We start from the raw sequence: 21,411 nt of genomic DNA, 5'->3' as shown, positions 1-21,411 counted from the left end.
GAAATCTGGATTAAGCTATTAAGTTTGATGATAAGCAATGATCATAATGAATGGCAGAGCAGGCGCAAAGGGCCAAATGTTCTCATCCTGCTCCTCTATTTCTATGTTTCTATGTAATCCTTTCCCACACTAAGAGCAGGTGAATGGTCTCTCCCCAGTGTGAACTCGCTGGTGTGTCTGCAGACTGGATAACTGTGTGAATCCATTCCCACAGAGGGAGCAGGTGAATGGCATCTCCCCAGTGTGAACTCGCTGGTGTGTCTGCAGACTGGATAACTGTGTGAATCCATTCCCACAGAGGGAGCAGGTGAATGGTTTCTCCCCAGTGTGAACTCGCTGATGTCTCTGCAGGATGGATGAATCAATAAATCCCTTCCCACACTGAGAGCAGGTGAATGGCTTCTCCCCAGTGTGAATTCGCTGGTGTGCCTGCAGGCTGGATAAATCACCAAATCTCTCCCCACACTGAGAGCAGGTGAATGACGTCTCCCCAGTGTGAATTCGCTGATGTTTCCGCAGATTGGATAACCAAGTGAATCCCTTCCCACACTGAGAGCAGGTGAATGGCTTTTCCCCAGTATGAACTCGCTGGTGTGTCCGCAGGTCGGATGACTGAGTGAATCCTTTCCCGCACTGAGGGCAGGTGAATGGTCTCTCCCCAGTGTGAACTAGCTGGTGTGTCTGCAGACTGGATAACCGAGTGAAACCATTCCCACACTGAGAGCAGGTGAATGGCCTCTCCCCAGTGTGAACTTGATTGTGTGTCTGCAGGATGGATAACTGAGCGAATCCCTTCCCACACACTGAGCAGGTGAATGGCTTCTCCCCAGTATGAATGCGTCGATGAATCTCCAGCTTAGATGGGACTCTGAATCCCTTCCCACAGTCCCCACATTTCCACGGTTTCTCCATGTTGAAATGAAAATGAAAATCGCTTATTGTCACAAGTAGGCTTCAAATTATGTTACTGTGAAAAGCCCCTAGTCGCCACATTCCAGTGACTATTTGGGGAGGCTAGTACGGGAATTGAACTGTGCTGCTGGCCTGCCTTGGTCTGCTTTCAAAGCCAACGATTTAGCACTGTGCTAAACAAGCCCCTTTGCTTTGGGTCTCCTTGTGTCTCCCCAGATTGGACAATCAGTGGAAGCCTTGTCTACACACACAACATGTGCACTGTCGCTCCTCACTGTGAATGGTGTGATGTTTTTTCAGGCTGTGTAACTAGTTGAAGCTCTTTCCACAGTCAGTTCACTGGAACACTCTCACTCAGGTGTGTGTTGTGTGGGTCTTGTAGCTTTTCCAGTCACACTCATGTTTAAAATCTTTTGAAGCTGACAGATCGGACTAACATTTTTCCTTCTCGCTGATGATATTCAGATCAGGAGGAATCGAGTGAGTTTGTCATATCAAGATATGACGTTTGAGATTTTTGTCTATAATTCCTCTTCCAATATCCTTTGAAAACAATTTACAAAAGTCATCATTGTTAGTCATCATTGTTAGTATAGGATAGAAATTCAGAACAGACATTTCTTGTTCCTATGGAACATTATTTCCTCTCGTTCTCCAAAAGCTGTAAATCTCCATCCCACACAATCTCCCTCCATTCTCACTCTGCTGTATCTAATATTCACCCTCCCAATTCTCCTGAAGGTGCTGATTCATGTTGATTAACAGATCCAAGCACAGCTCACTGCTTCCTGATCAGGACACAGAGATTAGAATAGGAGCAAGAGTTGGCCATTCGGCCCACCAAGTCTGCTCAACCATTCAATGAGATCCTTGGCCGATCTACCTCAACACCATTTTGCCCACATGATCCCCATATCCCTCGATATCTTCAATATCTAGAAACCTGTCAATATTTGTCTTGAACATACCCGATGACTGAGGCTCCACATTCCTCTGGGATAGAGAATTCCAAAGCTTCACCACATCATCGAGTGAAGAAATCCCTCCTCATCTCAGCTTTCTCTCTATTTTCCTATCTGTTCCCCATAACCCTTAACTCCATTGTTAATAAAATATCTGTCAAACTTGTGCTTCAATATATTCAATGACCCCCAGATACAACAGGTCCCTGTGGAAGAGAAATCTAAAGACTAACAACCCTCTGAGGGAAGAGATGACTGGAAATCTATAACGTAGCTACAGTCTGATATTACAAGACGAGAAATAATGATAAATTTACTTTATTACAAACTGTGAATAATATATCTGATCCGTACCATGTAACAACACTGGACATATCTGTGTCCTCTGAAAGGTTAGCCACCTCCTGGCGAATCCATCCTTTTTTAAAATAAATTTCGAGTAACCAATTATTTTTTCCAATTGAGGGGCAATTTAGCGTGGCCAATCTACCTACCCTGCACATCTTTGGGTTGTGGGGACGAAACCCACGCAGACACGGGGAGAATGTGCAAGCTCCACATGGACAGGAACCCAGAGCCGGGATCAAACCCGGGTCCTTGGCGACATGAGGCAGCAGTGCTAACCACTGTGCCGCCAAAGGCCATCCTTTTAGTAAAATAAATGCGTCAACCTGTTATGGTGATGGGTGAGAGGAGACCAAAACACTTTGTGGAGCCCCGAACCTTCATAATTTTCTTTTTTCCCAATTACGGGGCAATTTATCGTGGTTCCAGTTTGTGCTCAAATCATCAATCTGTGATCTGTGGGCAGGAAGGAAACCCTGGCAGGTGGGCGGGGAGGATTCACAAACACTCGCTGGAGGCCCCAAACCCCCAATAAGACCCATTGATTTTATTGTCAGTCTGCAGACAGGAGCTGGAGAACTGAACCCAGGCAGAGGAGAGGGAGGGAGAAAACTGGGAGTGAATCCTAGAATTTCCAGTGCAGAAGGAGACTATTCGGCCTATCGATTCTGAACTGGCCCTTACAAAGAGCACCCTACTGAAGCCCACGTACCTACCATATCCTAATAACCCAGTAACCCCCACTTAACATTTTTTGGACACTAAGGGCAATTTAGCATGGCCAATCCACCTAACCTGCACGTCTTTGGACTGTGGGAGGAAACCAGAGCACCCAGAGGAAACCCACGCAGACACAAGGAGAATGTGCAGACTCCGCACAGTCAGTGACGTAGTGGGGAATCGAATCTCGGACCCTGGAGCTGTGAAGCAACTTGCTAACCAAGATAACCACTATGCTACTGTGCTGACCACGGGTGGAGAAAAGAAATGGTGCAGATGGTGAGATGGGTTTGGATTTCAGCCCAGGGAGGAGGGAGAGTGTGTGGGACGGGATTTACAGCTTTGGGGGACCAAGAGAGGAAAAAATGTTCCAGAGAAACTAGAATTGTCTGTTCAGCATTTCTATCCTGGGCTGACAGTGATGCCTTTTGTTTGTTTTTATTAATAGCAAAAAAAATACATTTAGAGTACCCAATTCATGAGGTATCAAAGACAGTCGTCTGGCAGGCTTTAAAGGCGGTGGTGAGGGGTCAGGTGATCTCGTTTAAGGCCAGGGTGGACAAAGAGGAGAGGTTGGAGCGGCAGAGGGTAATGGATGAGATGTTGGAGGTAGATAGGAGTTATGTAGAAGATGGGACCCAGCAAAGTTGGAAAAGAGGAATGAACTACAGGCGAGCTTCGACCGACTATCTACCAGAAAGGCGGTGCGCCAACTGAGGCGAGCAAGGGGGGCAGTTTACGAGCACGGAGAGAAGGCAGGGCCGATGTTAGCGGGTCAGCTTCGGAGGGAGGCGGCGGCAAGGGAAATTGTTCAGGTGCGGGACAGGGAAGGGAAGTTGGTGGTGGCTCCGGGTTAGATTAACAAGGTCTTTGAGGAATTCTATGAGAGGTTGTACAGGTCCGACCCACCTGGGGGAGGCCGGGAGATGCAGGAATTTCTAGATGGGTTGGAGTACCCGAGGTTAGGGGAGGGGGACAGGGCTACATTAGAAGGAGTGATAGTGGAGCAGGAGATAAAATATGCGATTGGGAGGATGCAGTCGGGGAAGGTGGCAGGGCCGGATGGGTTTCTGGTGGAATATTATAAAAACTTCAAGGATAAGCTGGTACCGCTGATGGTGGAGATGTTTGAGGAGGAGAAAGGGAAGGAGGCGTGACCACAAACTTTGGAGCAGGCATCGATTTCCCTGTTGCTGAAAAGAGATAAGGATCAGACGGAGTGTGGGTTGTATGGGCCCATATCAATTTTAAACGTGGTCGCAAAGGTATTAGCGAAGGTACTAGTAGGTAGGCTGGAGAAGTGCCTCCTGAAGATGATAGGTGAGGATCAGACGGGGTTTGTGTGAGGGAGGCAGCTCTTTTCGAACATTAGGAGGGGTTTAAACGTGGTTATGGCAACGGCAGAGGGGAAGGAAACAGAGGTGGTTGTGGTATTGGACGCCGAGAAAGCGTTTGACCGAGCAGTTCTGGAGCGGTTTGGATTGGTCCACGATTTGTGAACTGGGTAAAGCTACTGTATAAGGAGCCGAAGGCGAGTGTCCGCACAAAAACATCAACTCGAGATTCTTTTCTCCCCACCGTGGGACTAGGCAGGGGTGTCCTATGTCCCCCTCTGTTGTTTGCACTCGTGATTGAGCTGCCATTCCGTCGGGCAGGGGTTCACTTTCGATATCTGGTGGTGCAGGTTGCTCGGGATTGGGGGGTGGGGGAACTCTGTCACTGGAGGGTCGGCCACATGAACGTGTTGCCGCGATTTCTGTTTATTTTCCAATGCTGCCGATTTTCCTGCCAAAGACATTTTTTTTTTAAAGAGAGTTTTAAGGAATAATTACCTCATTCATATGGGGAGGGAAGGTGGCCCGAGTTAGAAAGGTGCTGCCAAAGAGGGAAAGGCAGGCAGGCGGTTTGGGTCTTCCGGACCTGATGTATTATTACTGGGCGGCGAATGTGGAGAAGGTGCGGAGCTGGGTCAGAGGGGTTGATTCTCAGTGGGTCAAAATGAAGGAGAGTTTGTGTAAGGGGTCGGGATCGAAGGCGGCAGCAACAGCACCGCTCCCGATGGCCCGGGGAAATACTCAGGGAGTCCAGTAATAATAGCTTCATTGAGAATTTGGAAGCAGTTTCGCCAACACTTTGGGTTGGGGGCAGGGTCAAGGGAAATGCTGATTCGGGGAAATCACAGATTTGAGTCAGGGAAGTGGGACAGAAATTTTTGGAAATGGGAGGAGAAGGGGATTAAGACACTAAAAGATTTGTTTCTTGGGGGTCGGTTTACAGGAGCTGGAAGCGAAGTATGGACTGGAGGAGGGGGGAAATGTTTCGATACATGCAGGTTCGAGGTTTTGCCAGGAACAAGATACAGAACTTCCAGGTGGAACCGGCTTCCACATTGCTGGAGGAGGTGCTGACGACAGGGGGACTGGAGAAGGGGGCAGTGTCAGCGGTTTATGGAGCTATTTTGGAAGAGAAGGCACCGCTGGATGGGATCAAGGCAAAGTGGGAGGAAGAGTTGGGAGTGTATGGAAGTGGGGTTCTGGTGTGAGGTGCTCCGGAGCGTGAACAGCTCCACCTCGTGCGCGAGGTTGGGGCCGAAACAGCTGAAGGTGGTGTACAGGGCGCACCTCATGAGGGCGAGGATGAGCCGGCTCTTTGGGGGGGGAGAAGGTGTGTGTGAACGTTGAGGTTGAGAAGATAGAACATAGAACTATACAGCGCAGTACAGGCCCTTCGGCCCTCGATGTTGCACCGACATGGAAAAAACTAAAGGTCATCTAACCTACACTATGCCCTTATCATCCATATGCTTATCCAATAAACTTTTAAATGCCCTCAATGTTGGCGAGTTCACTACTGTTGCAGGTAGGGCATTCCACGGCCTCACCACTCTTTGCGTAAAAAACCTACCTCTGACCTCTGTCCTATATCTATTACCCCTCAATTTAAGGCTATGTCCCCTCGTGCTAGCCACCTCCATCCGCGGGAGAAGGTTCTCGCTGTCCACCCTATCTAACCCTCTGATCATTTTGTATGCCTCTATTAAGTCACCTCTTAACCTTCTTCTCTCTAACGAAAACAACCTCAAGTCCATCAGCCTTTCCTCATAAGATTTTCCCTCCATACCAGGCAACATCCTGGTAAATCTCCTCTGCACCCGTTCCAAAGCTTCCACGTCCTTCCTATAATGAGGCGACCAGAACTGTACGCAATACTCCAAATGCGGCCGTACTAGAGTTTTGTACAACTGCAACATGACCTCATGGCTCCGGAACTCAATCCCTCTACCAATAAAGGCCAACACACCATAGGCCTTCTTCACAACCCTATCAACCTGGGTGGCAACTTTCAGGGATCTATGTACATGGACACCGAGATCCCTCTGCTCATCCACACTACCAAGAATTTTACCATTCGCCAAATATTCTGCATTCCTGTTATTCTTTCCAAAGTGAATCACCTCACACTTCTCTACATTAAACTCCATTTGCCACCTCTCAGCCCAGCTCTGCAGCTTATCTATGTCCCTCTGTAACCTGCAACATCCTTCCGCACTGTCTACAACTCCACCGACTTTAGTGTCGTCTGCAAATTTACTCACCCAACCTTCTGTGCCCTCCTCTAGGTCATTTATAAAAATGACAAACAGCAACGGCCCCAGAACAGATCCTTGTGGTACGCCACTCGTAACTGAACTCCATTCTGAACATTTCCCATCAACCACCACCCTCTGTCTTCTTTCAACTAGCCAATTTCTGATCCACATCTCTAAATCACCCTCAATCCCCAGCCTCCGTATTTTCTGCAATAGCCGACCGTGGGGAACCTTATCAAACGCTTTACTGAAATCCATATACACCACATCAACTGCTCTACCCTCGTCCACCTGTTCAGTCACCTTCTCAAAGAACTCGATAAGGTTTGTGAGGCATGACCTACCCTTCACAAAACCATGCTGACTATCCAAGATGTGTGTGAATGTTGCAGGGGTGGTGGGGGGAGGATTACTGGAAGGAGGTTTTTAGGGTAATCTCTAAAGCGGTGCACGTGAAACTAGACCCGGGCCCTTGGGAGGCCATATTCAGGGTGTCGGACCAGCCAGGGTTGGAAACAGGTGCGGAAGCAGATGTTGTAGCATTCGTCTCGTTGACCGTCCAAAGGCGGATCCTGTTGGGATAGAGAGCAACCTCTCCACCCTGTGCCCTGGCGTGGCTGGGGAACCTGCTGGAATCCTTGACTCTTGAGAATGTTAAGTTTGAACTGAGGGGAAGGATGGAGGGGTTCTACAATTCATGGACGTTATTCATTATGCATTTTCGAGAATTGGATAACATTGAACATTATGGGGGTGGGGTGGGTAGGTGGGGGGGGGGGTGTTGAGAGGAGGGGGACTGTATGTGTTAATGGCGACTATGGGTGATTGCCGATTCCTTTTTGTTATTTGTTTATGTTAACATGCAGGCAGTTGTTTGGGGGTTGGTGGGAGAATGGGATTGTTGTTGACATGGGGATTGACATTATATTTGTTACTGAATATTGTTTATTGTTGGTGGGTGTAAATTTGGGAGAAAATGTGAAAAAGGAGAATAAAAAATATTTAAAAAAAGAAGTATCATAGAACATGGAATATTACAGCGCAGTACAGGCCCTTCGGCCCTCAATGTTGCATCGACCTGTGAAACCACTCTAAAGCCCATCTACACTATTCCCTTAACATCCATATGTTTATCCAATGACCATTTAAATGCCCTTAATGTTGGCGAGTCCATTACTGTTGCAGGCAGGGCATTCCACGCCCTGACTATCTCTGAGTAAAGAACCTACCTCTGACATCTGTCCTATATCTATCTCCCCTCAATTTAAAGCTATGTCCCCTCGTGCTAGACATCTCCATCCGAGGAAAAAGGCTCTCACTATCCACCCTATCTAACCCTCTGATCATTTTGTATCCAATTCATTTTTTTCCCCAATTAAGGTGTAATTTTAGCAAGGCCAATCCACCTACCCTGGACATCTTTTTGGATTGTCGGGGTGAGACCCACACAGAATGTGCAAACTCCATACGGACAGTGACCCAGGACCGGGATCAAACCCGGGTTCTCGGCTAACCACTGAACCACCGTGTCTGCCCCCAGTGATGACTTTTGTCAACTCCTTTTCCAGGATATTACAAGAGGAGGATTTACAGATGGAAACTCAAATCGAATTCACATCAAAGATTTAACAGAGTCACTCGATTCATCAGGACCTGAATATCATTGGCCCGTGAATGTGGAAGAAGAAATGTTTGTCTGTTCTGTCTGTAGGAAAAGATTTTCAAGATCAGTGTACTGAAAAAAACCCGATACACACACGACTCAAGTGAGAATGTTTCAGTGAACTGACTGTGGAAAGAGCTTTAACCAGTCACGCAGTCTTGAAAAACGTCACTCCATTCAGAGCGGCGAGAGACCATACACATGCTCTCTATGGGGACAAGAGACTCATCGTCAAACCTGGAGAGAGACAAGGTCACCAGCAGCATGCTGAAACCATGGAAATGTGGAGTCTGTGGGACGTGATTCAGATCCCCATGTGAGCTGGAGACTGATCACCATAGTTATACCAGCGATAGACCATTCACCTGTTCTGAGTGTGGGAAGGGATTCACTCAGTTATCCTAGTGAGGTTTTATCTTCGAGGCGGGTAATATCGTTCTTTTTTTCTTTTTGTTCTGAGAGGGGTTGCCCCGTCAGAAATAAGCTGGTGAATGGGAGTGAGATGGGGGCTGCAGTTATTGAACCAGTTTTGGCTGGTTTTGTCTGGGTCGGAGCCTGGGAGGAGGGGTTTGGTTTCAATTTGTGTATCTGGGTGGGGCGCTGGCATGAAATGGGGGGAGATGGGGTTAGCTTGCTGGTAATGACGAGAGAACTGTTTTTGTTTTTCTCTCAGTGTGTGTGTGTGTGTGTGGCAGCCATCTTGGGTGGACCCTTGGCCTGTGTATTTTGAAGATTTACACAATTGTCCCTCACGGTGGAAATGGCTGATTCCATGATGGGGAAGTGGGGGTGGGGGAGACCCGGGATTCGACTGGTGTGATGTTCTTGCAGGAGACTCACTTGCAGGTTCGCGATCAGACCAGGGCACAGTGGTTAGCACTGCGACCTCACGGCGCAGAGGTCCCAGTTGCGAACCCGGCCCCACATCACTGTCCGTGTGGAGTTTTCGCATTCTATCCATGTCTGCGTGGGCTTCTCCCCCACAACCCAAAGATGTGCAGGTTGGGTGGATTGGCCGCACTAAATTGCCCCTTAATGGAAAAAATGATAATTGAGTACTCTAAATCTAAATTTAAAAAAATAAGACCACCAGGTTCGATCCCGGCTCTGGGTCACTGTCCGTGTGGAGTTTGCACATTCTCCCCGTGCCTGCGTGGATTTCGCCCCCACAACCCAAAAATGTGCAGAGTAGGTGGATTGGCCACGCTAAATTGCCCCTTCATTGGAAAAAATAATTGGGTAATCTAAATTTAAAAAAAAAAATAGACTAGACTACGGAGGGGTGAGCCAAATATTTCACGTGGGCTTTGACGAAGGGCTCGAGGTGCTGCAATTCTAATCAATTAACAGATTTCTCTTTTAGACACTAATGGGAGATACGTGGTGGTCAGTGGATCATTGGCAGGTTCATTGGTGGTGCTGCTGAATGTCCATGCTCCTAACTGAGACGATGGGCGCCACGGTAGACCAGTGGTTAGCACTGTTGCTCCACAGCACCAAGGACCCAGGTTAGCTTCGCAGCTTGGGTCGTTATCTGTGTGGAGTTTGTACATTCTCCCCGTGTCTGCATGGGTTTCCTCCCATAGTCCCGAAACACGTGCTCATTAGGTGAATTGGACATTCTGAATTCTCCCTCAGTGTACCCGACAGAGAGCATTGTGTGGCGACTAGTGGATTTTCACAGTAACTTAATTGCAGCGTTAATAAAGAATGTGGCAATAACAAGGATCATTACTATGTGACATTTGTATAAACAATTGTTGGTATCAATCCCAGACCTGGATACACATCAATTAATTCTTGGAAGGGATTTCAATTGTGAACTAGATCTGAGAATGGACTGGTCCAAGCTGATTCAACCACCACAAATACACAAAGATGGAGTGAAATCTAGACGGACCACCCAGCATCGACCCAGGCACCGGAAACGACAACAGCAAACCCGGCAAAAGATAAAGAAACGCTATTAATTAGCAGATTGCAAAAGGATTATGGGACACAGATTTAAGATTGTGAGCAAGATCCACAGAGGAATTATATGAAATGAATGAAAATCGCTTATTGTCACAAGTAGGCTTCAATTAAGTTACTGTGAAAAGCCTCTAGTCACCACATTCCAGCGCCAGTTCGAGGAGGCTGGTACGGGAATTGAACCATGCTGCTGGCCTGCCTTGGTCTGCTTTAAAAGCCAGTAATTTAGCCCAGTGTGCTAAACCAGCCCCTACAGGAGGAGAGATGAGGAAGAAATTTTACACAGTGAGTGATAATGATCTGAACTCAATGCTTACAAACAAAGGTCGATAACCTCCTGTTCCCGATAACCCGAATGGTGCTGTCAGAATTTGATGTGAGGATTGGTTGTGGGTTTCTTGTCTGTGAATCCCTTTCCAAGTCCCTGTGAAAGAAGTTTACAAAGGTATCACTGTCAGTCTAGAAGTGAAATTCAGGAAAAATAAACATTTCTCCTGGTTTAAGTTTGCTGTGTGTAAATCCTCCCCTACTAATCCCTTGGAAAAGGAGTTTCCAAAATTAATCACTGTCAGTCCAGGATAGATATTCGCCACGTTCTCTCCTCCTGCTCCAGGATGACCACTCGTGCCCCTCATCCGCTCGTGCCCCCCTGCACACTGACCCTCTTGTCATCAGCCGTCCCCTCATTTGAGGGTGACGTCTACTTAGGGTTGTGAATTTCTGCCCTGGGGCTTCATGTGGCTGAACAGAGCCGCAGAGCTTTGGACACATGGGACAGGATGTCTAATAAGACAGTGAAATCCGGAGAGCAGGATTGGCTTCCTTTTCTTTCCATCTCTGTCTCTGCCAACGCTTTGCATCATCAATAAGACATTGGGACTCAAAGACTAATCCAGTTTGATGGACAAGTTGTCTCCATTCTGAACAATGGGGAACAAGCCCCTCCCACTCACTGAAACATTGGCCCCGACAAAGATGAGAAACGCGCATGCGCCCTGATGCACATCCAATAAAGATGGCGGCCGTTAAACCGAGCCGAACGTGAGGAGCTGCAGCTCCGCTCGGTACAAACTGGGCCCATAACTTTTCCGAGGTTTGCGGCTTACAACAGCATTACACAACGTTTCTGCTCACTTCCGCGATCTCTCACTCCCACCATTTTGTTAAACGCTTCTCACCAATTTTGGATCAGAAGCCACAGCCCTTCTCCATCGCCATTACCCACACTGCGCATGTTTCAATCACAGCGGCCCCGCCCCCATTCACTCCGATTGGTTGGAGGACCAGCAACTCTCGGTGGGTCCTCCAGTCCCGCCCCTCCTCTTCCTATTGGTCCGAAGCTGCCGCCAATCACTCGGGCATTGTGATTTTGAGCATGCGCGGTGCAACTACTGTAGTTGGACACCTGTGCGCAGGCGCGGGGACGGAGTTTGGAGCATGCGCAATTCCAGTGTTGGCCTCGGGGAGAGAGTCCTTTGTCCCGGAGAAGCGGAGTCAGCGTCAGGCGGTGGGTGGGAGGATTTGGAAACATTTTGTGGATCCGCAAACCCTTCACCATCATTGTCAACTCCCTGGTTTGCAGCTGCGGAGCTTCTCCCTCCCTCCCTCCCGGGAACAGGCCCAGGTTAACGGGCACCATCCTGCTTCACACACTGGAGGGTGGTTCACATCATAGGATGGGGGAGGGGGAGATAATAAATAGGAGCTGACACTTTGCACTCAAATCAATGAGGACTCTGATCTCTGGCAAGGAAGGAAACCCTGGCAGGTGGGTGGGGAGGATTCACAAACACCCGCTGGAGGCCCCAAATCCCCAATGAGAACCCGCAGTTCCCGGGTTTACAGCGCCCGGGCTTGCTTACTTTATGTCGGGCCATCTGGTGGGGCAGCGGGGTGGGTGGGGCTTCGGGGCTCCAGTGACCAGGAGAAAAAAATGATCGATTGTATTTTCACTCTGCATAGAGAAAATAAAGAGACAGCCTGCTTGAAGCCGTAGGATCAGCTGTACTTTGTTGGGTGGGATGCTGCAGGAACTGTGAGTGTAGGGAATGGGCTGGAAATGGTGCTGCACATATCCATTGTACAGGTCAAACAGCATCCAGACACCATGCAGCCTGGCACATTGGATTCAAATACAGGATAAAATGTGCAATGTGTGGTCTCCCTGTGGAGAGGGTGTAGGGTGGAGATTTACTGCTTTACAAAAACAAATGGAGAAAACATGATCCGTTGAAACTAGAAATGTTTGTTCTGAATTTCTATCCTGTATTGACAGTGATGTTTGTAAACTCCTTTTGCAGAATATTGGAAATCTACAGGCGTGAAATCATCCAACCTGGAAAGACACAAGGACATCCACACCATAGAGAAACTGTGGAAATGTGGGCACTGTGGGAAAGAATTCCATTCTCCATCCCAACTGGAAACTCATCAGCGCAGTCACACTGGGGAGAGGCCATTCACCTGCACTGTGTGTGGGAAGAGATTTAATCGATCATTCAACCTTCGCACACATCAGCGAATTCACACTGGAGAGCGGCCGTTCACCTGCTCTGTGTGTATGAAGGGATTCAGCAGTTCATCACATCTGCTGAAACACAAGCGTGGTCACACTGGGGAAAGACCGTTCATCTGTTCCATTTGTGGAAAGGGATTCACTAATTCAACTGACCTCCTAACACACCAGCGAGTTCACACCGGGGAGAGGCCGTTCATCTGCTCCATGTGCGGGAACAGATACACTCAGTCACAAAACCTCGTGAGACACCAGCGAGTTCACAAGTAACTTCTGGAGGTAGATTCGCCTGTTATTGCACAGTTTTTTTAATAAATTTAGATTAGCCAATTTTTTTTCCAATTAAGGGGCAATTTAGCGTGGCCAATCCACCTACTCTGCACATTTTTGGGTTGTGGGGGCGAAACCCACGCAGACACGGGGAGAACGTGCAAACTCCACACGGACAGTGACCCAGAGCCGGGATCGAACCTGGGACCTCAGCGCCGTGAAGCGGTTGTGCTAACCACTAGGCCACCGTGCTGCCCTCTGTTATTGCACAGTTAATCACATCCTGGACTGATGCATGTTCATTCTGATTAAGTCTCAGAACCCGAATTCCAAACTACTGGGCCCCGTGGGTGGCACCTCTGAGACTTTTGTTGCAGTTGCTTTACCGACCGCCACCGTTACCCGGTTAAGGGTGCATACATGGTGCTCCCTGTCCTGTCAGCAGGAGGAGAAAATGTTGTGAATTTCTCTCCTGGACTGACGGGGATGGATTCTGGAAACTCCTTTAACAGGGGGTTGGAAAGGGAGGGTTTGCAGAAGAGAAACCAATGTCTTTTTCTTGTAAAGCATTTTATGGGAGTCATGTTTTGAGAATTTCCAAGCTCTGTCTCCCTATTCGGTCATGTAAGTGGATTGTAGATTGCTGTGAGTGTTAGACTGTATTGCCTCTCATTCACCCCCTGCTTCCACGCCGATTTCCAAGCTGCAGGCTCCAGCTGCTCAATATCTGCCTCCAGTGGGGATATGGGACAGCTGTCAGGCGCAGTAATCTCAAAGGGTTGGGGAAATTATAATCTGTAATATACAATACTCCATATGCTTCACCCGATGTCTATGTATTTATCGTATGTCCTATGTTTTTCATTTATGGAATGATCTGCTTGGACTGTACGCAGAACAATACTTTTCACTGTACCTCGGTACTCGTCTCAATTTTATGCAGGGTTGAGGGCGGGAGGTGGGCCAGGTGTGTGTTAGAATAATCAAGTTTAAAGGTAACAGTTGCGTTTATACATTTGTATGTTTCAGAAGCAGATGACCTGAGGTAGGGATTAAGTGAGGTGATGTTACTGAAGTGGAAATAGGTGATCTTAGTGATAGTCGGAAAATCATCTCTGGTCAGGTATGACACCAAGCCTCTCAACTGTCTTATTCAGCTTTAAAGTTGCTGGGAAAAGGGATGGAGTTGGCAGCTAGGGTTGAAGCAAGGACTGAAGACAATGGCTTCAGTCTTTCCAGTATTTAATTGGAGGAAATTTCTGTTCATGCAGCACCAGATGTCAGAGAAGTCAGGACAATGTACGAGTTGGGAGGCAACTGGGAGATGATGTTCTTCACATAAACCTGCTACTCTCGTCCATCTAGGTGGTAGGGGCGGAGGATTTGGAAGACTGTCTGGTTGTAGTTATATAGATCTTTCTCCTTCAACCCCTGCTTTTCCCACTTCTCCCTCCATCTCCCACAGAGACCAGAGTCTTGTGTCAGTTCAGACTGGGTGGCAGCCTACCTTCCCTGAAGGACATGAGTGATCCAGTCGGGCTTCTGCAACGATCCAGCAGTTTTCCAGGTCACTTTTTCTGAGTGCTGGTCCCACAAATGACCAGATTTATTCAGCTCAGTTTCGGAAGCTGTTTTTGTGGTTTCTTTCACTTTTTCTATCTGTTTTAAATCAATTTCACAGGTTGTAAGAACGAGAAGGACTTACAGTCAGGAAACTCAGCCTAATCATTCAGTCAAAACGCGACATTCACTGAAATTTTTGTGACCTGAATATCATCGGATTTTGAACATTGAACTGAAAAGCAGCGTTCACAGTGGGAAGAAACCATTTTCTGGGTGGATGAGGTTTCTACCAACATCTGGCCTGTCAAAACAGCAGTCACTCCATAGAGAAACTATGGAAATGTGGGGACTGTGGGAAGGGATTTAGTTACCCATCCAAGCTGGAAATTCATTGGTGTAGCCACACTGGAGAGAGGCCGTTCACCTGCTCCACATGTGGAAAGGGATTAGTTAAGTCATCCCACCTGCTGTCCCCCCAGCGAGTTCACATTGGGGAGAGACCATTCACCTGCTCCGAGTGTGGGAAGGGATTCACTGCTTCATCCTACCTGTTGACACATCAGCGAGTTCATACTGGGGAAAGACAGTTTCAATGCCCAGACTGTGGGAAGTGCTATAAAAGATCCGGTGTACTGATGCGCCATCAACATGTTCACCATCAGGAGAGACCATTCAGGTGCTCTTACTGTGGGACTGGGTTCAGACAATCACATAACCTCATTGTACACCAGCGAGTTCACCTGCTCCGATTGTAGGAAGGGATTCACTCAGTCATCCAATCTGCTGAAACGTCAAAGAATTCACAACTAACTACAATGGTTGGATTCTGCTGTAAATCACATCCAGGACTGAAACATGTTCAATGGGTCTGTTTCTCCTGATGTTGATGAATCCAGGGCAGCATAGTCACACAATGGTTAGCACTGTTACTTCACAGCACCAGGTACCAGGACTCAATTGCCGGCTTGGCTCACTGTTTGTGCGGAGTCTGCACATTCTCCCCATCCCTGCATATGTCTAAGTATTGATTGGATAGTACTATTATGGAGATGTGCTTGTTAGTATTGCAATTAGGTCAGCATGTCGATGCTGTAATTTGTTAACTCTAATCATGGGAGACAAATTAGGTAATTGGAATCACCAGTTGTGATTGAGTATCGATGGGCGAACAACAAATGCAAACTTTTGATTGGTATATGTAAATTACCGACCTGTAGGTATAATAATGTATTGTTTAGGGAGTCTGTAAGCTATTCTCTGGAGATAGCTCCCATAGGCATATGTCTGAATAAAAACTGGCGAGAAAGATACTCCATGTGTCGTTTGGTCAGTTACATGAATAGAATGTTCGACAACTGCAAGTTCCCCAAACATCAGATATTGTTTCTCAATCCCCGCCCACCTGCCAGGGTCTTCATTACTGCGCAGTCCGGCGTCTGATTGACGGCAACTCCTGACCAATAGGAAATGAGGGAGTGCCTGGGGGACTGATGGGGACTGACCTTCAACCAATCAGAATGCGAGGGCGGGACTTACAGTTGAGAATGGACGGCGCTGATTGGTTGAGTGACACAGTCGCCCCTCTGAAGATGGCGGCCGTTAACCGGCGCCGCTCAGCGGGAAGAGCCCAAACAGTGACCGCTGGTTCGAAGCCAGGATCAGGAGCTTCTTTTTCGGGTCTGGAGCCTAACGGGGTGTATTTGAAGCTTTCCTTTCTGACCGAATTTCTACACGGCCGCCTGAGGCCAACTTCATACCCACACAGCGCATGCTCAGATCATAAACCCGGGGGGATTGACGATAATTTGGACCCACAGAACGAGGGGTTGGTCTGGAGGACCGAGCGGGAGCGGCTGGTGCTGCAGCCAATGGGAGTGAATTAGGGGCGGGGCTGGAGGACCGAGCGGGAGCGGCTGGTCCTGCAGCCAATGGGAGTGAATTAGGGGCGGGGCTGGAGGACCGAGCGGCGCGGCTGATCCTCCAGCCAATGGGAGTGAATGAGAAACAGCGGTGACGTGGGAGTGAGCCTAGAATAACTGGGGATTGGGACCTGGGGATATTGACGGTTTGTGCATTTCTAGTCAATAATAATCTTTATTGTCACAAGTAGGCTTACATTAACATTGCAATGAAATTACTATGAAAATCCCCTAGTCGGCACCTGTTCGGGTACAGTGAGGGAGAATTCAGAATGTACAAATTACCTAAAAAGCATGTCTTTCGGGACTTGTGGGAGGAAACCCACCAGACACAGGGAGAACGTGCTGACTCCACACAGACCCTGTCGTTGTGAAGCAGCAGTACTAACCACTGCTACCATAACACTGTTATTCTGCTGTCTAATACATACATCAATAAAACGGAATTCCTGGAAACACACTGCGGCTTCTTGATCTGAAGGTCAAATGTCTGTTGTATAATTGCCCCAGCAGTAGGTCTCTTCTATCCAATCTACATGGGCCCCTCAATGTTAGCTCCCACAGTTAAAACATCTGTCAGCCTCCAAAGAACAGCCTCTCCATTCTTTCCAATCCGATCAACATCCTCGTAAATCTCCTCTGTACCTCTCTGGTGTGAACACATCCTCCTTGTAATGCAGTAACCAGAATGGTACACTAATCTAGCTGTGGTCTAATTTATACAGCTCGAATATCACCTCCCTGATCTTTTAATGAAAACAGAAAATTTTGGAAATACTCAACAGCTCTGACATCATCTGTGGAGAGAGAGGAGTTTCAGATCTGTAATCTTTCATCAACAGAAAATTCTGGACATCTTATTCTTGTACACTATGTCTCACTTAATATTGGTGTAGTGGAGAAGATAATTATATGAAATAATCTCAGGAGACCCAGGTACAGAATCATTGTTTATTAGTCAATGCATTGGGACAGCACCACTTCGAGAACGATCTCTGGAGCTGACTACCAAGTTGAGAAATCAAGCAATATTTATACAAGGGATTACTTACATTTAAACATTGTCTGATTCAGACTTATGCAAGTTGTGGATGTTCAGAAAGCAGAGTAATAATTTTTCACACTCATCCCTCTATGGCTCCTCTTGATGCTGACTGGCTCCACCTTGCACCGTTAGCTGTGTCTGCTACTTTAGGACATGGAAACAAATACTGAAAAACAAGTTACTGATGTGGGCGCTGCTGGTGTCTTAAAAACCAAGTTGCAGTCTGTAAAACAAGTTACTGAAGAACAAGTTACTGATATGAGCCTTGCAGGTGACTGTGTTTTTGCCACATCAGCATGTTTCTGGGTGATGTCTTTACCCGGAGTGTGGAATTTTCCTTTAACTTTGGAAAACACAAGATCAAAATACTATTTTAAGATCCTTTAATAGACTATAATTATTGTCTGCCCTAATAAATCATTATAATTAAACCAAATGCATTAGTTCTCCTTTTACAATGGAAAGTATCCTGTGTGCCTTTTCAACCACCTCATCTACCTCTCCTGTTACTTTCAGGGATCTGTGGACATGCACTCCGATCTCCCTCTGTGCCTCTACACTTCTCACTCTCATACCAGTAATATTATTTCTCTTTGCCTTGTTTGTCCACCCCAAATGTATTTATTACTTCACAATGTTGCAAATAATCTCCATTTGTTACTTGTTTCCCACCTGATCCATTGACTGATATCTTTCTGCACGTTACAGCTTTCTTCCTCACTGTCAACCGCAAGACTGCCAATGTCTTAAACATGCCTCCTATGTCAAAGTTTAAATCATTGATATATACCACACAAAGCATGGAACCTTATCCTGAGAAATATAAAATCCCACTGGAAACAGCTTCCAGGCACAAACAGACCTCTCAACCATTCCCCGTTTGCTTCCTGCTGCTCCAGCTGATGACATTTCCAGCACTTGTTATTGTCCAGCCTATGAGAAACATCCTGCTTTTCCAACAGGGAACTGGATTGCACTCCACGGGACTAGGATGCCCTGCTGTGTCTTTATTTATCTGATTATTAACTGATTGAACCAGAATCAATTTCATATTAACATAAAAAATGGTTTATCAGCTACTCACCAATCAGTTTCTTCGTTGTGCTGAAGTCACCTTACTTAATGATCTGTTGAGCTGCTCGCAGAAAAATACTTTTCACTGTACCTCGGTACACGTGACAATAAACAAATCCAATCCAATCCAATCCTTGCTTGAAAGAGTTAATTGAATTTATTTTCTTAATTTTTATTAGCCAAACACCTCAGAATTTAATTAACTGAGAAATTGAGATTTCTTCACGGTTGCAATCCTTTGTTAGTTTGTATTATCTTTATCCCCCTAGATTTGATTAACTGAACATTGAATGTAACTATATGATAAATTATGAATTTATTGTAAGATTTACATTACTTGATTCATACATCCTTACTTTATAGTTGATTAATGTAGTAACCAGAACTGTACTCAGCACTCTAGCTGTGCTCTATGTTTTATCAAGTTTAAACATAATCTCCCTGTTCTTTTATTCTGTGCCTCAGACAAGAAAGAAAAGTGTCCCAAATGCCTCTTGACCACCTGTCCAGCCACCTTCGGCAATCTGTGCTTTATGAATCCAAGGTCACTGTTCCTCTATAATTCTCAGCATCATCCCGTTTATTCTTCATTCCCTTCTCTTCTTTACCCTCCAAATTCTTGATGTCACACTGCTCCAGATTGAATTCCGTTTGCCATTTTTCTGTCCATCTGACCCAGTCCATTGATATCTTCCTGCTGTCCATGGATTTATTCTGCATAATAATAGTCTTTTAGTGTCACAAGTAGGCTGACATTAACGTTGCCACACTACGGTGCCTGTTCGGGTACACTGAGGGAGAATCCAGAATGTCACCTTTAACAAGCACGTCCTTCGTGACTTGTAAGAGGAAACCGGAGCACCTGGAGGAAACCCACACATTGTCAAACACATGAATAACTTCTGTACCTTCTTAATTATAGCTCCTATATTTAACTTAAAATCATTGATTTATATCACAGAACTGTGGAACCCCATATGAAATAGGCATCCAATTTCAGTTCTGAATGTGATTGACAGCAGCAATAACAGCAGAATCCAAACCCTGATGCTGCCTGTGAACTTGTTGGTGTCTGAGCAGGTTGTTTGACTGAGCAAATGCCTTCCCACACATGGGGCAGTTGAATGGCCTCTCCCCAGTGTGAACTCACTGGTGTTTCAGCAGATTCTGTTAACTTTTAAATCCCTTCTCACAATGCGAACATTTAAATGGTCTCTGATCAGTGTGAACAAGTTTGTGTATCTGAAGATTGGATGAAGCAATGAATTCCTGTCCACACACAGGGCAGGTGAACGGTCTCTCCCCAGTGTGAACTTGATAGTGTCTCAGAAGGTGAGCTAACCAAGTGAATCCCTTCGCACAGATCAAGCACGTGAGTAGCCTCTCCCCTGTGTGAGTGTGTTGGTGTTTCAGAAGATCCCGTTTGCTGAAACGTTTTCTCACAGTCAGAACAATTAAATGGTCTCTGATCAATGTGAACTAATTGATGAATCAGAAGGTAGAAAGAACAAGTGAATCTCTTTCCACACACAGAGCAGATGAATGGCCTCTCCCCAGTGTGAGTGCAATGATGTGTCAGTAAATCCTTTTTACTTTTAAAGCTCTTCTCACAGTCAGCACATTTAAACGGTCTCTGGTCAGAGTGGACCTGATGATGGGTCCGGAGGTTGGATAAAACTTTAAATCCCTTCCCACAATCCAGACAGGTGAATGGCCTCTCACCTGTGTGAACATGCCGGTGTATGAAGAGGTTGGATGACTGAGTAAATCCCTTCCCACACACACAGCAGGTGAACGGCCTCTCCCCAGTGTGACTGCGTCGCTGAGTTTCCATTTCAGATGGATAATTGAAACCCTTCCCGCAGTCCCCACATTTCTACGGTTTTCTCCGTGGTGCCGGTGTATTTATGTCTGTCCAGGTTGAAGGATGTATTGAAGCCTCGTCCACACACAGCCTGAGTACAGTCTCTTCCTGATGTAAATGGTGCAATATATTTTCAGACTCTGTGATTGGTTAAAGTTCTTTGCTGTGTATGTGCCTCAGTGCTTTTCCAGTCGCACGGATGTTTGCAATCTTTTCTCTCAGACAGGACAAACATTTCTCCTTCCACATTGGAAGGCTGATGATGTTCAACTCCTGATGAATCGATAGACTCTGTTTGGACTTGACATGATGTTTGGTTTGAATTTCCCATCTTCAATCCTAGCATTACATAGAACATAGAACAGTACAGCACAGAACAGGCCCTTCGGCCCTCAATGTTGTGCCGAGCCATGATCACCCTACTCAAACCCACATATCTACCCTATACCCGTAACCCAACAATCCCCCCCTTAACCTTACTTTTATTAGGACACTACGGGCAATTTAGCATGGCCAATCCACCTAACCCGCACATCTTTGGACTGTGGGAGGAAACCGGAGCACCCGGAGGAAACCCACGCACACAGGGGGAAGACGTGGAGAAGAAGTTTACATTGCATTACTTAGATTCTACAATGCACAAACAGGCCAGTTGGTCTAACTGTTCTGCTGCTTATTATACTCGACACATCTCCTTCCATTCCATCCATCTCATCTCAGCCTGTCAGCTGATCTTTCCATTCCCTTTCCTTTTGGAAACATCCCAGCACTTTCCTCAACTCCTTCCCTGGAAACAAGTTGCACATTCTAATCCAGTGAATGAATAAAAAGTGTCCATGTCTACCTCTTGGATTTATTAGTAACTCTCTTGTATTTATGACCTAGTTTATAATAATAATAATAATAATATTCATTATTGTCACAAGTAGGCTTATGCAATGAAGTTACTGTGACAAGCCCCCAGTTGCCACATTCTGGCACCTGTTCGGGTTCACAGAG

General features: G+C 46.6%; 2 long non-coding RNA genes across 3 annotated transcripts; one reads left to right on the top strand and one right to left on the bottom strand.

Annotated features, from left to right (window-relative positions):
- Window positions 1-1,026: 1,026 nt before the first annotated feature.
- On the bottom strand, window positions 1,027-11,443 carry LOC119951176. 2 transcript variants are annotated; one of them, XR_005457532.1, is made up of 3 exons: window positions 11,341-11,443; window positions 10,480-10,586; window positions 1,027-1,455 (listed from the first exon to the last, which is right to left on the bottom strand). It is a non-coding gene; the product is annotated as an uncharacterized LOC119951176 (long non-coding RNA). The 2 variants fall into 2 exon arrangements; XR_005457533.1 differs by having other exon boundaries at window positions 11,297-11,403.
- Window positions 11,444-11,586: 143 nt separating this feature from the next.
- LOC119951171 lies at window positions 11,587-15,820 on the top strand. Its single transcript, XR_005457526.1, has 2 exons — window positions 11,587-11,669; window positions 12,463-15,820. It is a non-coding gene; the product is annotated as an uncharacterized LOC119951171 (long non-coding RNA).
- The last annotated feature ends 5,591 nt before the right edge of the window (window positions 15,821-21,411 follow it).

This window comes from Scyliorhinus canicula, chromosome 17, assembly GCF_902713615.1.
Source record: "Scyliorhinus canicula chromosome 17, sScyCan1.1, whole genome shotgun sequence".
In the NCBI taxonomy this organism is placed as follows: domain Eukaryota; kingdom Metazoa; phylum Chordata; class Chondrichthyes; order Carcharhiniformes; family Scyliorhinidae; genus Scyliorhinus; species Scyliorhinus canicula.
This window is presented reverse-complemented; position numbering and strand designations above follow the sequence as displayed.